We start from the raw sequence: 17,784 nt of genomic DNA on the forward strand, positions 1-17,784 counted from the left end.
CAGAATTGCTCTGCTAATTCATCCAAGACTAAGTATTCTTATTCCTGGCAGAATTGTAAACACTTTAAACACAAAACAATCTCTTATATCCCCAAAAACTAAAATGCAGCACAATGATTTCAATACATTGATACCAGTTGTCAGGAGTAACCCAGGCTTCACAGTATTTCCCAGAAGGGGGCACACTGACTTCCTGATAGGAGCAGGGCCTGGTTTTCCTCTAACTATGTGCTTAATGGTAGTACCCACACTTATTTGGATCCAGGTATTGGTAGAGCTTTGTCAGAGTTAAAAGCTGTAGTGTAGAGCACAGAGATGATTGGGGCCATGACAAATCACTTTTGGAGTTGAATCCGTCACTGAAGCCCAGTTATAGACAACACACATACATTGAGTAGGTGTTTAAGAAATGCTTACTTATGCTTCTTTCCAACTTGGACCCAGCATAATGGTTCCTGAAAAGAAAGACGGTGAGAAAAAGAAGGACCATTCTGCCATCAACAAGGTAGTGACCAAAGAATACTCCATCAGCATTCACAAGCACATCCAGGAAGTAGGTTTCAAGAAGTGTGCCCCTTGGACACTCAAAAAGATCCAGAAATTTGCCATAGAGATGGGAACTGCAGATGTATGCATTGCCACCAGATTCAACAAAGCTGTCTGGGCCAAAGGCATAAGAAATTTTCCATACTGTATAAGAGGTGGTTGTCCAGAACACGTAATAAGGATGAAGATTCACCAAATAAGCTCTATACTTTGGTCACTTATACACCTGTCACCACTTTTAAAAAAATGCTTGCTTACAAGTTCCACAGTGGATTCCCATATCCAGTGATAATTTACCCATTTATTTATTCAATGTTTATATTAAGTATTTTGATGCAGGCATCACTGAACAAGGCATTGGAGATACAGCAATGCATGCCACCATTTTTGCTCTAGAAAAGCTCATGGTCTAGCTCAGACATCAATGAGTCTGAGAGTCCCAGGTGCAAAGACTCCTGCCTGGGTGAGGGGCTGTCCATAATTCAAGATGCAAATAGGGAAGCACATCTTCTATTCCTATTTCTGAAGCTCCTGCTTCTGGAGAGCTCAAATCACTCTGGCCTTGAGGAACATTGACTATGAAACAGTGCCCATCAACCTCATAAAGGACAAAGCCAGCAGATCTCTGAAGAATTCCAGGCACTCAATCCCATGAAGCAGGTGCCACCACTAAAGAGTGATGACATCATCACTGACCAGTCCCTGGCTATCACTGAGTACCCAAAGACTTGGCCCACTCCACAACCCCTGCCTCAGGACCCAAAGAAGAGGGTCCTCATCATTGCACACATGATTTCCGACCTCATCACCAGAGGCATCCAGCCCCTGAAGAACCTGTCTGACCTGAAGTAAGAGGGACAGGAGAGCCAGCTGATGTGAGCCCACAGAGCCACTGTCCTGGCTTTAGCACTTTGGAGCAGATCCTACAGGGCACATCAGAGAAGTACTATGTGGGAGACAAGGTGTCCATGGCTGATTTCTACTTAACACCTTAGGTGGCAAATGCTGAAAGGGTCAAGGTGGATCTCACTCCTTACTCTACCATCAGCCATATCAACAACTCACTGCTTGCCTTAAAGACTTTCCAAGTGTCTCCTCCCAGCTGGAAGCTAGACATACCCACTGAGTTGAGGGCCTAGCTCTCAAAATATGCACCACTGGTGCATGAGCATGAGTTGTGTGAGCTGAACAGGCCAGGGAATGAGCAAGCTCTAACTGCAGAAGGAGAAGACTTTCACTCGTACCCCTTGAACTTGAACTTTAGCCTTCAATCTGCCTTCTCACTGAACCTTTTTTTGCCTTTGTCCCGTCATCTGTCAAACATGGTCAGGGGTGGGTAGGAGAATACTGGGAGGGAGGAAAGCAGGAATATTACCTGCCACCTATATCATGGTGCAGTCATTAAGATGAAATGAGAATGGACACTAAAATGCCTGCCAAGTTTACCAGAAAGTCATAAGGATGTCTGTGTGCTTCTTTCCATCCCCTCCACTATACCTGCAATTTGATAATTTAACTGAATCCCAGGCCACAAAGTTGTTCACAAAAAAAAAAAAAAAAAAAAAAAAAAAGGAAACAGTCATGGTCTAGTTGGGGAATTTTAGGCAATTTTAAAGGAAAAGGATGACTTGCCTAATATAGAAATCATTAAATATGTATTAAATAAATAATAATATTGAGACACTTATTGAAAATATGTGAAAATATACATCATTCATAATCTGGGAGATGTAAGTAAAAACTTCAGTGGGATGCTACTTCATACCCACCAGGATGGGTATAATTAAAAAAAAAAAGGAAAATAACAAGTGTTAGCAAGAATGTAGAGGAACTAGAGAAAGGGAAGATGGTGGCAAGATAGGTGGGAGCAGAGTCCACTTCCCCCTGCACACGGGTGAAACACCTAGCCGATCTACTGAGGAACAAAGCGAACAGCCAACAGTACCCCAGCATATATGAAGACAGGAGACCAAAAAATGTAGAGGACACTGAAAAACCAGACAGTAAGGGGATTGCTTCAGGACAATAAGGGACCTGGAACCAGCGTGGGGACCAGGGTGACTGCAACCCCAGGTCTGGTGTCCACTGGGTCTGCCACAGGACTCTTGGGAGAGAGCTGGGTTAACTGCTTCCTCCCCTACCAAACAAAGTTTGAGCAGCACCGAGAGAGACCTGGTTGCTTGAAGTCCCAGGGAGGGGAATAAGGACTAAATAGTAAACTTAACAGAGACCATATTTGCTGGCTGCAGAGAGTTAAGAGTTGGGCCGTGATGGGCCCTGACCTAGACAGTCCCCAGTCCAGCTGGAGAGGTGGGCTGTGTGAGAGGACAAGCTTTTCCTTGTATGGAGTGGGAGGATTGAGCAGGAGGAATTTCTCAAAAAGAAAAAGTGGAAAAAAGACACACTCGGCAGCAGTTTGGGGAATTCTTCGGCAGCAGTTTGGGGAATTCTCCTGCAGCAGCCGCTCCAGCTTCCTCTTCACCCAGCCACTCTGTCCTCCCTAGGTGGTGTGGAAGGCCCCAGGGAGAGTGCAAACCTCAGAGGGCCCCCAAGCCCAAATCTGAGAAACCAGGGAGAGTGCGCACCAAGAAAGGCCCCGTGCTCACACCAGTAACCATGAGGAGAGTGTGTGCCCAAACCTTCAGGACCAGATGCTGCTGAGGAACTGGGATGGAGGCTGGCCAAATGCTGATCAGGAAGGAATAAGAGCGAAACTAAGCCCCCTTCACCCTGCTGCAGTCAAAAAGACCAGTAAAACTGGCTTGGTCAGCTTGAAGCCAGCAGGTGGCTTTCTTCTTCTTTTTTTTTTAAAGTAATTCTTTATTTTTTAAATTATTATTATTATTTTTCTTTTAACACCTTCTTCCTCTCTTTCCTTCTTTCTTGTTTTATTCCTTCCTTCTTTCCCTTTATATCTCTTCCTTCCATCTTTTTTTTTTTAATTCCCACAAGTGAGACAATAAAACCTGGAAATGTGAAAAGGCCAGAGTTGAACCCAAAGGGGGGCATCCCAACAGCTGAGATAGTGAAACAAATTCCACTTTGCTACTCCAGAGAACTTGCAAGGTATTGTATATTTGTATTATTATTTTTTCATTAGTCTTACATCTCTCTTTTTATTAATATTTTTGTATTTCTCTTCTTTCTCTTTAGTCTTCTTAGTTTGACAGGTTAATTTGCATTGTTTGAACTGGTTTCCCGTTGTTCTCTCTTTCACAGTGTATTGCTAATTAGCTGACTTTCACTTCACTTGTGTTCCATTAGCACACTACTCTAGGACTTATACCCCCTCTTCTAGTTAATCAGATCACATAGATTCTGTCACATGATTGTTGCTCCATTACTATTGTAAATAATAGTTGTTCCATACATTTGTAAATACTACACAGAACCCCTCCCAGACCTTAGCTTGTTCCACTGTTTCCTGAACTTTATTACTGGTGTGGTTAACTATATTCTCTCACACATCATACCTATTTTCTAACTTTTGCTCTCACTTTACCTCGAAATCTGACCTCCCACAAGCTCACAGCTTTCTAGATCCAACTCATAATCCTTACCCCCCCCCAACAAGAGTCTTATCTTCTTTCCATCATTTCTAAAAAGTGGCTAGGTGGGTGAATTATTATGGTTAACACTATACATATCCAAAGGATCTCCTATCTCTTCTCTAAGGGCTGGTACTTTAAATATCATAGAATACAGTCTTGCTGTCTGAAACCATTTCCCTTCCCCCTACAACCTATCACAAAAAAGAGTAGGTAGAAGCTATGAACACCAGGATATGTCTTGGAAGAGGAAACCCACCAACAAAGGAACCACCAACAGATAGGAACAGAAGAAGGTGAAGGAGGGAGTGGGAGCCACACTAAGTCAACCCAGCACCTACCTGGAAATACAACTAAATAGTTGAGAAATTTATCAGAACAAACAACTGAACAAAAGCAAGAGAAAAGTCTCAAAACCTTCTACACACAGAAGAACCAGCTCCGCCACAACGTGCCCACACCTACACAACAGAAAACAAGAGGTGGTGGACAGGGTGACCCTCAGTTAACCAGCTGGTGGAAAGGACCCACCAAAGAAAGACCTGACAACAACCAAAAACCAGACATACAAAGAGCCAACGTAAGCAAGAGCCCAAGATCAGTGAGCGAGGGAGATCAATGAGACTGTACCACTGAATCTCACAGGTGTTCTACAACAGAAATTTACACCATAAATCCAGAGGGTCAGAACAGATCAATGTAAGAAGCAGAGGATAACATGAAAAGTCTCAAACAAATGGGAAGACAAACATTCCTCAAATGAAGGAAAGGAGGAAGTCTCAAAAGGAATGCTAAATGAAAAAGAGGCAAGTCAACTATCAGATATTGAGTTCAAAGCATTGGTTATAAGGAAACTCAATGAGCTCACAGAGATTTACAAATAACTACAGGGAAACTACAATGAACTCAATGCAAACTATATCAACATGAAAAAGGAAATAGAAAGTATCAACAAGGGCCAAGAGGAAAGTAAAAAATACTATTTCTGAAATGAAGAACACGGTAGACGAAATCAAAAGCAGGCTAGATGAAGCAGGGGATTGGATCAGTGAACTGCAGGACCAGGTAGAAAAAGAAATTCCAAAATGAGCAAGGAAAGGAAAAGAGAGGCTGAGGAAGAAGGGAGAGGAGTTAAGGGAAATGCAGGACACCATGAAACATAATAATATCCAAATAATAGGGATACCAGAAGGAGAAGAAGAAGAGCAAGGGATAGAAAACCTATTTGAAAAGGTGATGATGGAAAACTTCCCTAATTTAATGAGAGAAAAAGTCACACAAATACAGGAAACACGGAAAGTCCCAAACAAGAGGAACCCAAAGAGGCCCACTTCAAGACAGATCACAATTAAAATGGCAAAATTCCAAGATAAAGAGACAATCTTAAAGGCAGCAAGGGAAAAACAGGAAGTAACATACAAGGGATCCCCAATAAGACTAGCAGCTGACTTCTCAATGGAAACGCTCCAAGCCAGAAGAGAATGGCAAGTAATATTCTAAGTAATGAAAACCAGAGGCCTGTAACCAAGACTACTTCATCTGGCAAGGCTCTCAATTAAAATGGAAAGACAAAACAGGAGATCCCCAGACAAAAGAAGTCTGAAAGAATACACCTCCTCCAAACCTGTTCTGCAGAAGATGCTAAACAGTTTGCTTTGAGAAGAGGAAGAAAAACAGTGAAAGAAAGAAGGACATAGGTACAAAAAATGGCAATGAATAAATACCTTTCTATAATAACCTTAAATGTAAATGGACTAAATATTCGAATCAAAATACACTGAATAGCTGAAAGGATAAGAAAACATGACCCAAACATATGCTGCTACAGGACACCCACCTCAGAACAAAAGACCTACATAGCCTGAAAGTGAAGGGCTGAAAACAAATATTCCAAGCAAATTCACAGGAAGAAAAAAAGATCTGGATAGCAGTACTCATATCAGACAAAATAAACTTCACAAAAAGAGCCATAAAAAGAGACCTAGAGGGTCACTTCATAATTCCCAAAGGAAGAAGCATCATGAACACATAAAAATAGTAAAAATATATGTACCCAACATAGGTGCACCTAAATACATAAAGAAAATCCTACAGGACTTCAAGAAAAATAATAACAGCAACACAATTATAGTAGGAGATTTTGACACTGCACTATCAAAAGTGGGTATTTCTTCCAAACAAAATATCAACAAAAATATTGTGTCACTGAACAATACCCTAGATGAAGTGGATTTAAGTGATATATATGGTGCCTTTCATCCCAAAGAAACAAAATACACATTCTTTTGAAATGCACATGGAACATTTTCAAAGACAGACCACATTATAGGACACAAAACAAGCCTCAACAAGTTCAAGAAAATTGAAATCATATCAAGCATTTTCTCTGACCACAAAGGAATAAACTAGAAACAAACCTCAAGGAAAAAAAAAACCCAAAGACTAAGTAACATGGAGATTGAATACCATGCTATTAAACAATGGATGGGTCTAGAATGAGATTGTGGAAGATACCAAAAAGATGCTGGAAACAAATGAAAATGAACGCCCAACAATCCAAAACCTATGGGACACAGCAAAGGCAGTCCTGAGAGGGAAGTTCATATCGATACAGGTCTAAAAAGAATAGAAACTTTTCAAATAAACAACCTAACCTTACACCTACAAGAACTCAAGGAACAACAAAAAAAGGCAACCCAGAGAAGTACAGGGGAGGAAATAACCAAGATCAGAGCAGAATTAAATGACATAGAGACTAAAAGCATAATTCTAAGGGTGAATGAATGAAGGAGCTGGTTCTTTGAAAACATAAACAAAATCAACAAGCTTTTAAGCAGGCTCATCAAGGAAAAAAGAGAGCGTTCCCAAAGAAACACAATCAGACATGTAAGAAGAGACACTACAATTGATACCACAGAAATACTAAGGATTGGAAGAAATTACTATAAAGACCTGTATGCCAAGAAATGTGAAAAGCTAGATGAAATGGAGAAATTTTGAGAAAAATATAACCTTCCAAAACTCAATGAAGAAGAAACAGAAAGCGTGGACTGACTAATAACTCCTGATGAAATTGAAAGTGTAATCAAAAAGTTTCAGACACACAAAAGCCCTGGACCAGATGATTTCACAGGAGAATTCTACAAAGCATTTAAGGAAGAGCTAACCCCTATCCTTCACAGATTATTACAAAAAATGCAAGAAGGTGGAAGACTCCCAAACTCTTTTTATGGAGCCATCATTCTAATCCCAAGACCAGAAAAAGACATAACAAAGAAAAACAAAAAAACCTTCAGGCCAATAACACTGATGAACATAGATGCTAAAATCCTCAACAAAATATTGGCAAACCACATTCAGCAACACACTAAATGATCACATAACATGATCAAGTGTGATTCATCCCAGGGATGCAAGGATGGTACAATGTTTACAAATCAATAAACATAATGCACCACATAAACAAAAGCAAAGACAAAAACCACATGATAATATTAATAGATGCAGATAAAGCATTATATAAGGCACAGCACCCGTTTATGAAAAAAACACTCAGCAAAGTGGGAATAGGGGAAGTATTTCCCAACATAAGGAAAGCCATATATGAGAGACCTATAGCCAACATCATACTCAATGGACAAAAACTTAGAGCTTTCCCACTAAATTCAAGAACAAGACAAGGATGCCCGCTATCACCACTTCTATTCAACATAGTATTGGAAGTCCTAGCCACAGCAATCAGACAAGAAAAAGAAATAAAATTCTCCCAAATTGGAAAGAAGGAACGGAAACTGGCATTGTTTGCAGATGGCATGAGAGTGTACATAGAAAATCCTACAGACTACACCAAAAAACTACTAGGCCTAATAAATGAGTTTGGCAAAGCAGCCAGATACAAAGTCAATACTCAAAAATCAAAGGCATTCCTGTACACCAACAATGAAATATCAGAAACAGAAATCAAGAAAAAAATCCCATTTGGTATAAGAACAAGAAAATTAAAGTACCTAGGAATAAACCTAACCAAGGAGGTAAAAGACCTGTACTCAGAAAACTACACAACATTGACAAAAATTAAGGAAGACACAAACAAATGGAAGCATGGACAATGCTCATTGGTTGGAAGAGTTAACATCATCAAAATGGTCACACTACCCAAAGCAATTTACAGATTCAATGCAATCCCTATTAAAGTACCCATAACATATTTCACAGATAAAGAAAAACCATTTCAGAAATTTATAAGGAGCCATAAACGACCCTGAATAGCTTCAGCAACTTTGGGAAAGAAGAACAAAGCAGAAGGGATCACAATACCTGACATCAAACTTTCTTACAAGGCCTCTGTAATCGAAGCAGCCTTGTAACGGCATAAAAACAGGCACATAGACCAAGGGAACAGAACAGAGAGCCAGAAATAAATCCAAGTCTGTACAGTCAATTAATATTTGACAAACAATGCAAGAGCAGAAAATGGAGCAAAAATAGCCTCTTCAACAAATGGTGTTGGGAGATCTGGACAGCTACATGCAAAAAAAATGGAACTCAACCACCAACTTACACCATACACTAAAATAAATTCAAGGTGGATAAAATACTTAAACATAATCTGTAACACCATAAAAGTCATAGAGGAAAACATTGGCAGGAAAATCTCAGACATTCCATGCACCACCATCCTCACAGACATGTCCCCTCACAGGCAAGGGACATAAAGGAAAGAATAAACAAATTGGACCTCATCAAAATAAAAAGCTTCTGCATGGGTGAAGAAAAGAGCATTAATATGAAAAGAGAGCCAACAGTATGGGAAAATATATTTGCCTGTGATACCTCAGACAAGGGTCTGATCTTCAAAATATATAAAGAACACACACGACTCCACTACAGGAAGACAAACAACCCAACTAATAATTGACAAAGGACTTGAACAGACACTTCTCCAATGAAGTCATACAGAGGGCCCAGAGACATATGAAAAGATGCTCAGCATCACTAGCCATCAGAGAGATGCAAATTAAAACCACAATGAGGTACCATCTCACACCAGTCAGAGTGGCCAACATAAACAAATCCACAAACAAATGTTGGAGAGGATGGGGAGAAAAGGGAACCCTAGTGCACTGTTGGTGGGAATGTAGACTGGTGAGTCCACTGTGGAAAACAGTATGGAATTTCCGCAGGAAACTAAAAATAGAACTGCCCTTTGACCCAGCAATTCCGCTGCTTGGATTATACCCTAAGAGCCTTGAAACACCAATCCAAAAGAACTTATGTACTCCACTGTTCATAGCAGCACAATTTACAATAGGCAAGTACTGGAAGCAACCTCATTGCCCATCATCAAATGAGTGGATCAAAAAACTAAGGTTCATTTACACAGTCGAATTCTACACAGTAGAGAGAAAGAATGAGCTCATACCCTTTGTGACAGCATGAATGGGACTATGGAACATTATGCTAAGTGAAATCGCTAGGCGGTGAGGGACAAATACCATATGATCTCACCCTTAACTGGAACATAATCAACAAAAGAAAAAAGCAAACAAATCATGACCAGATACATTGAAGAAGAACTATCTAAGAATAGCTGGAGGAGCAGGGGAAGGGGACAGTGGGGAGAAGGGTTTTCAGGAACTAGTGTATAGGACACATGGACAAAACAAAGTGGGAGTGTGGATGCAAGGGAGGAGCTAGGTTTGGCTAGTGTGGGGGGAAGATGTGGGGAGAAAATGCAGACAAGTGTAATTGAACAACAATAGAATAACAGTAAAAATGTATGGTATAATAAAAAAGAGAATATAGAGGAACCACAATCTTCATACATTTCTGAAGAGAATGTAAAATAATGCAGCTACTTTGAAATATAATTTGCCAGTTCTTTAAAGATTAAACATAGATTTGCCAAATGAACTAGAAATTCCAGTCTGGTGGAAAATATTAAAGTTTATTTAATTGAGTATATAAATTATGGAGTATATGGTTAATGGAATATACATACATACACAAATACCTAAAAATATTAAAATCAGGCATTCAAAGAAAATTTTGTACAAGAATATTCATAGCAGCATTATTGATAGTAGTCAAAAATGTAGAAACAACCCAAATGTCCATTAACTGATGAACAGATCAACAAAATGTGGTATAGCCATGTAATAACATATTATTCTTCAATATAAAGGAATAAATTACAGATACATGCTCCAAAATGGATGAACCTTGAAAACATTATGCTAAGTGAAATTAGCCCAACACAAAAGGAAAAGTATTATGTGATTTCATGTATATTTATATTCATAACAAATAAATATAAATAAACTGAAAGTAGATTACAGGGTCCCTAAGGCTAGCGTTTTTTTTGGAGGGGGTGGAGAATTATAGGGTGATAGCCCCTCCAGTGGGTTACTGGTATTCACAACTCCCCCCTTGTCTTATATGCTGTTGTACAGGTGTTGGTTAAGAAAGCAGTATTACCAGACCACCAAACCTATGCCAGCAAAAAGAACTCCCCTACCACACTAGCAATCTCAACCACAATAGAACTAATATTAATAAATGTGAAGAGGAATTGAGGATATCATATGATATGACAAAGGGAATATGAGATAACTAGAACAGGGAAAATGTTTTTGTGTGGTAAGAGGGAGGAGAATTGATGAGTTGGGATAGAATCGTGGCGAAGAAAGGGAGAGAGCAAAATTTACAACATGAGTAAAACATGAAATGGCAATGGGAACATTGGAGTAAGGAGAGGGAAGAGCATACTATGAGGTTTGAAGTAAAATTGAAAAGGTACTGGACCAACGGGAGCAAAATTGAAGAAAACCCACAGCAGGGTCAATAGCAAGGTCAGTTGAATGAAATGTAATAAAAGTGAAGTAGGTTTAAGAATATTGGAGAAAAGTAAAGGTGAATATGAGTTGTCTACAGTAAAGAAAAATGATTTTGAGAGGACAGGGGAAGGAAACTAGTAAGATTAAGTAGTAAAGCCCAGGTTGACAGAGGGGAAAAAAAAGAAAGAGACAGAGAGAAGAAATAAAAGATGAATAAGGAGAAAGAAAGAAGGGGAGAGATAAAATGATGAGATAAAATTCCTTACTCAACTAATCAGGGGCAGGGTGAAGGCAAAAAGAGTAAGACAACGGGAGAGTATTCTATAGGATATCCTTTGGGGAAGTACAGCAATAACCATGATATTCCACTCAACTAGCCACTTTGATAAAAGATAAAAAACAGATAAGAATCTTATTAAAAGGGAAAGAGAATGTGAACTGACTTTAGAAAGCAGAGTACTTACACGAGGTTAGGAGGTGAGATATAGTGAGAGTAAGGGATAAAAACTTGGCATAAAGTGTGAGAGAATAAAGTTAACCACAACTGTAATAAAGCTCAGGAAGATGGTGAAATGGATTAAGGCCAGGGAAGGACGCTGTATGGGATTTGGAAAAATAATAGTATGATAATAAATATATGATCTGACTAAAAATAATAAAAAGTAAAAAACCAAGAGTATTGTGTTATTGGAATATGATTGAAGTGAAAGAAAAACTTAAAATGCAATATGAAAGGGAGAATAAAAAACAAATCAATGGAATCAAACAAACAAAAAGCTAATTAAATGGAAAGAAAAGAAGTAAAAAAAAATGCAAGCTGTGAGGACAGCAAAGGGATTTCTGTCTCAGTTGTTGGTTCTTGTCTTCTGATTTGTTTCTGGATCTATCTCTGGTTTTCTCACAGCTCCAGGTTTTATTATCCTACACTTTTAAAAAAGCCTCCTGCAACTACTATAAAGGACACATGGACAAAATCAAGGGGGAGGGTGGAGGTGGGGGAGGGAGGGGTGTTCAGCTGGGGTGGGGTGGAGGGATGGGGAGAAAAGGCACACAACTGTAATTGAATAAGAATAAAAAATTAAAATTAAAAAAAAAGCCTACTGCTAACTTTAAACCTGCCAAGTGGGTTTTGCTGGTCTTCTCTGATGCTGCAGGCATAGGGGAGCTGGGCTCTTTCTTTTTTTTTTTCCTTTCCTGTGGTTCTGCGAGGATAGGGGCTCAGTCTTGGCTACAATAATCACAGGTGCCCAGTTTCCAGCCCAGGCTCTCAGAGTGCCGTGTGGCCTGCATTGTATACTCTGTATATACGCACCAGGCCAGCACCTATAATCCACCTCGTTGTGCAACCCTTTGATTAGTCTGTGAGGTGCACTGAGTGGGTGAAAATCATACCCCTCCTCCTTCATCTTTGTTGGCCTGGTTGCTGTGTGCACAGAAAGTCCCTTCAGGGCAGCTCAGTTCCCCTATTGGATTAAGTCTCTATGGGAGCTGCTACCTCTCTGAGCCCCTGCTGCCCCTTTTTGATCAATCCATGAGGTGCCCTGAGTAGGAGTAAATTATGCCCCTACTCTCCCCATTTTGCTGGCCCAGCTGCTGCATGCAAGAGGTTCTGGCACAATGGCTGAGATCCGCTTTGGAGCAAGTTCCTCCTGGGTGCAGCTGGCTGTTCCTAACAAGCACCTTGTTTTCCACATTGACCAACTCTCTGACCAGTCCAGAGACTATATGTATCACAGCCAGTTGTGGCCCATCTCTTCTCTCCTCTCCAGGTGTCACCCTGGCTCCCCAATTTCTCTGGTACTGTGCCAGTCGGTGACCACCACCTTAGACCCAGTGAGGGTACAGTGCCAGCTCTGTGTCTCTTATTGTGTCTTTATACCCCCAGCGACTTTAAGGGTCCAGGTCTCTCCCAGCATGGGTCTGTGACTTCCCAGCTCTGGGAGGGGAGGGAGCTGCTAAGTTGCAATCACTGACCTGGCTCTCCTCTAATGCTCTTGTCACAGCTGCAGTCTCCAGAGCAGGGCACGGGGACCTTTCCATCAGTCTACAAAATCTCCTTACCACCCATTTTTAAGTTGGCACACTTTGGCTTCCAAACTTCATATCAGCTGGTATTCTGTTGGCTATTCACTCTGTTCTACAGAAGATCAGCTAGGTGTCCCAGTGGGGTACACAAGTGACTGGTTTCAGCTCCCACCTACCTCTCTGCCATCTTCCCAACTGATAAAAGTGCCTGTTTTTAAAAAAAACCTCTATTCACAAGGTTACCTTCAAGTATCTGCCCCTCCTAAGTGTTCAATGATGAGTATTTACATAATCTAGAGAAAAACCACTGTCTGGATTTAGATCACCAGTGGCTTTATGAAACTCCTAAGAGGCCATCTTCCAACTTAGTGGCAAACTGGGGCATGGCCAAACAACTAGGGTGTGGCTATAGAACAAACAAAGCATTAGAGCCACTTGTGCCACTGGGCACCAGTAACAAAACACCTTTTTCAGAGGCTTCCTTTCATCTCCTTCTAGAACTGCACAAGAGTATTGGCTTTATATGAGAGCTTAGCTAATAATCACTGGTGGGGCTCTTGTGCAGAGTGGGCACTGGTGGAGTGGATTTACATGTTACCAAATATTGACATTTGTTCAAATGATGACTATAAGTGATTCCTGAAAAGTTCTCCTTTCTTTTACTTTAACATAAATTGTTTATGTGGTAAAGTCATCTCTGGACCAGAGTGAATCTGAGGAGTGAGTTTGGGCTCAGTCACATTCCAGCTTTATACTTTGGACAACTAGCTTATTTGTCTGAGCCTCAGCTTTCTCTGGTACTTAATGGATATCACACTGTATGGGGTTGTTCAGAAATACAAATGATATAAGTGAATGTGTTTTCTACTGAAAGAATATTCACTATAATATCAGCAAAGGTTATTTCTGCATAATATCATTATAAATATATATATTTTTTACTTTCTTCACTATGTTCATCTATACTTCTCAGGTTTCCGTGGAAAACTAGATGGAGAACTGCCTACGGTCTCCTGGAGTCAAGGTGAGACAACAAAACCTGGAGTGCTGAAAAGACTAGAGTTAGACCTTGTTAAACACATAAACGTCAGCTCAAGACCAGTGAGCACAGGAGAGTAAGGAGACAGCACCACCGAATCCCATTGGCATTCTACCATAGAAGTTCATATATTAAATCCAGGGAGTCAGAACAAAGCAATTTAAGAAGCAGAGGCCAACAAGAAGAGCCTCACAAACAATGGGAAGACAAAGAAACAATTCCCAAATGAAAGGAAAGGAGGAAGTCTCAGAAAGAATAGTAACCGAAAAAGAGGCAACTCAACTATCAGATACTGAGTTCAAAGCAATGGTCATCAGGAAGCTAACTGAGCTCTCTGAGCTCAAAGAGAACTACCAGAAACTACAAGGAAACTACAAGGAACTCACTGCAAACTATATAAACATGAAAAAGGAAATAGAAAATATCAACAAGAGCCAAGAGAAAATGAAGAATACAATTTCTGAATTGAAGAACACAGTAGAAGGAATGAAAAGCAGACTTGATGAAGCAGAGGATCGGATCAGCGAGCTGGAGGATAAAGTAGAAAAAAACACGCAGAAGGAGCAAGAAAAGGAAAAGAGGCTCAGAAAGAATGAAGAGGCAATAAGGGAAATGCAGGACAACATGAAACGTAACAATATCCGTATAATAGGAATACCAGAAGGAGAAGAAGAAGAGCAAGGGATAGAAAACCTGTTTGAAAAAGTAATGATGGAAAATTTCCCTAATCTGAGGAGAGAAAAAATCACGCAAATCCAGGAATCACAGAGAGTCCCAAGCAAGAGGAACCCAAAGAGACCCACTGCAAGACACATCATAATTAAAATGGCAAATTTCCAAGACAAAGAGAGGATCTTAAAGGCAGCAAGGGAGAAAAAGGAAGTAAATACAAGGGAGCCCCAATAAGGTTAGCAACTGGCTTCTCAATGGAAACGCTCCAAGCCAGAAGAGAATGGCAAAAAATATTCCAAGTACTGAGAACCAGAGGCCTGCAACCAAGACTACTTTACCCAGCAAGGCTCTCAATCAAGATAGAAGACCAAATAAAGAGTTTCCCAGACAAAAGAAGTCTAAAAGAATACAGCTGAACCAAACCAGCTCTGCAAGAGATGCTAAAGGGACTGCTTTAAGGAAAGGAAGGAAAAGAGAAAGACAGAGGAACACAGGTAGGAAATAATGGCAATGAATAACTACCTATCGATAATAACCTTAAATGTAAATGGATTAAATGCTCCAATCAAAAGACATAGAACAGCTGAATGGATAAGAAAACATGACCCACACATATGCTGCCTACAAGAGACCCATCTCAGGACAAAAGACTTACACAGACTGAAAGTGAAGGGCTGGAAACAAATTTTCCAAGCAAACGGACAGGAAAAAAAAGCAGGGGTAGCAATACTCACATGAGACAAAATAGACTTCACAAAAAGGGCCATAAAGAGAGACCCAGAAGGTCACTTCATAATACTCAAAGGAAGAATCCACCAAGAAGACATAAACATTATAAATATATATGCACCCAACATAGGAGCACCCAAATACATAAAGAAAATCTTGGAGGATTTCAAGAAAGATATTGACAGCAACACAATTAGAGTAGGGGATTTTAACACCCCACTATCAAAAATGGACAGGTCTTCCAAACAAAAGATCAACAAAGATATTGTGTCACTTAACAATACCCTAGAGGAAATGGACTTAACTGATATATACAGAGCTTTTCATCCCAAAGAAGCAAAATACATATTCTTTTCAAGTGTCCATGGAACTTTTTCAAAGATAGACCACATGATAGGACACAAAGCAAGCCTCAACAAATTCAAGAAAATTGAAATCATATCAAGCATCTTCTCTGACCACAAGGGTCTGAAACTAGAAACCAACCCCAAGGGTAAAAACCCAAAACACTCAAAAACATGGAGACTGAATAGCATGCTATTAAACAATGAATGGGTCAAGAACGAGATTAGGGAAGAAATCAAAAACTTCCTGGAAACAAATGAAAACGAACTCACAACAACCCAAAACCTATGGGACACAGCAAAGGCAGTCCTGAGAGGGAAGTTCATAGCAATACAGGCCTACCTTAAGAAGTTAGAAACAGTTCAAACAAACAACCTAACCCTATGCCTACAAGAACTGGAGGAACAACAACAAAGACAGCCCAGAGCAAGCAGAAGGAAGGAAATAACCCAGATCAGAGCAGAACTAAATGACATAGAGACTAAAAGCACAATTCTAAGGATCAATGAATCCAGAAGCTGGTTCTTTGAAAAGATAAACAAAATCGACAAGCCTTTAAGTAGGCTTATCAAGAAGAGAGAGGATCCAAATAAACAGAATTAGAAATGAAAGTGGAGAGATTACAACTGATACCACAGAAATACAAAGGATCGTAAGAAATTACTATGAAGACCTGTGTGCTAAGAAATTTGAAAACCTAGATGAAATGGACACATTTCTAGAAAAATATAATCTTCCAAAACTGACTGAAGAAGAGGCAGAAAACCTGCACAGACCAATATCAGCAAAGGAAATTGAAGCAGTCATCAAGAAACTCCCATCACACAAAAGCCCTGGACCAGATGGCTTCACAGGAGATTTCTACAAAGCATTTAAGGAAGAACTAACCCCTATCCTTCACAGACTATTAGAAAAAATCCAAACTGATGGAAGACTCCCAAACTCTTTTTATGAAGCCAACATCATCCTAATCCCAAAACCAGATAAAGACACAACGAAGAAAGAAAACTTCAGGCCAATATCGCTGATGAACATAGACGCTAAAATTCTCAACAAAATATTAGCAAACCGCATCCAGCAATATATTAAAAGGATCATCCACCATGACCAAGTGGGATTCATCCCAGGGATGCAAGGATGGTACAATATTCGCAAATCAAAAAACATAATACATCACATCAACAACAGCAAAGACAAAAATCACATGATCATATCAATAGATGCGGAACAAGCGTTCGATAAGATACAGCATCCATTTCTGATAAAAACACTGAGCAAAGTGGGAATAAAGGGAGCAGTCCTCAACATAATTAAGGCCATATATGAGAGACCTACAGCCAACATCACACTCAATGGACAAAAACTTAGAGCTTTCCCACTAAGATCAGGAACAAGACAAGGATGCCCTCTCTCACCACTACTATTCAACATAGTATTGGAAGTCCTAGCCACAGCAATCAGACAAGAAAAAGAAATAAAAGGCATCCAAATTGGAAAGGAGGAAATGAAACTGTCACTGTTTGCAGACGACATGATAGTGTACATGGAAAACCCTATAGACTCCACTCAAAAACTACTCGACCTAATAAATGAATTTGGCAAAATAGCTGGATACAGAGTCAATACCCAGAAATCAAAGGCATTCCTGTACACCAACAACGAAACTGCAGAAACAGAAATCAGGAAAAAAATCCCTTTCGATATAGCAACAAGAAAAATAAAGTACCTAGGAATAAACCTAACCAAGGAGGTAAAAGACCTGTACTCAGAAAACTACACAACACTGAAGAAAGAAATTAAGGAAGATACAAACAAATGGAAGCATGTACCATGTTCATGGATTGGAAGAATTAACATCATCAAAATGGCCATACTAACCAAAGCAATTTATAGATTCAATGCAATCCCTATTAGAGTACCCATGACATATTTCACAGATATAGAACAAACATTGCAGAAATTCATATGGAACCATAAACGACCTCGAATAGCAGCAGCAATTTTGAGAAAGAAGAACAAAGCAGGAGGGATCACAATACCTGAT

General features: G+C 39.8%; 2 pseudogenes; both read left to right on the plus strand.

Annotated features, from left to right (window-relative positions):
* Positions 1-448: 448 nt before the first annotated feature.
* On the plus strand, positions 449-942 carry LOC112296287 (large ribosomal subunit protein eL31-like; annotated as a pseudogene).
* Positions 943-1,033: 91 nt separating this feature from the next.
* Positions 1,034-1,685, plus strand: LOC112296356 (maleylacetoacetate isomerase pseudogene; annotated as a pseudogene).
* The last annotated feature ends 16,099 nt before the right edge of the window (positions 1,686-17,784 follow it).

The sequence above is a fragment of the Desmodus rotundus genome, chromosome X (genome assembly GCF_022682495.2).
Source record: "Desmodus rotundus isolate HL8 chromosome X, HLdesRot8A.1, whole genome shotgun sequence".
NCBI classification, from domain to species: domain Eukaryota; kingdom Metazoa; phylum Chordata; class Mammalia; order Chiroptera; family Phyllostomidae; genus Desmodus; species Desmodus rotundus.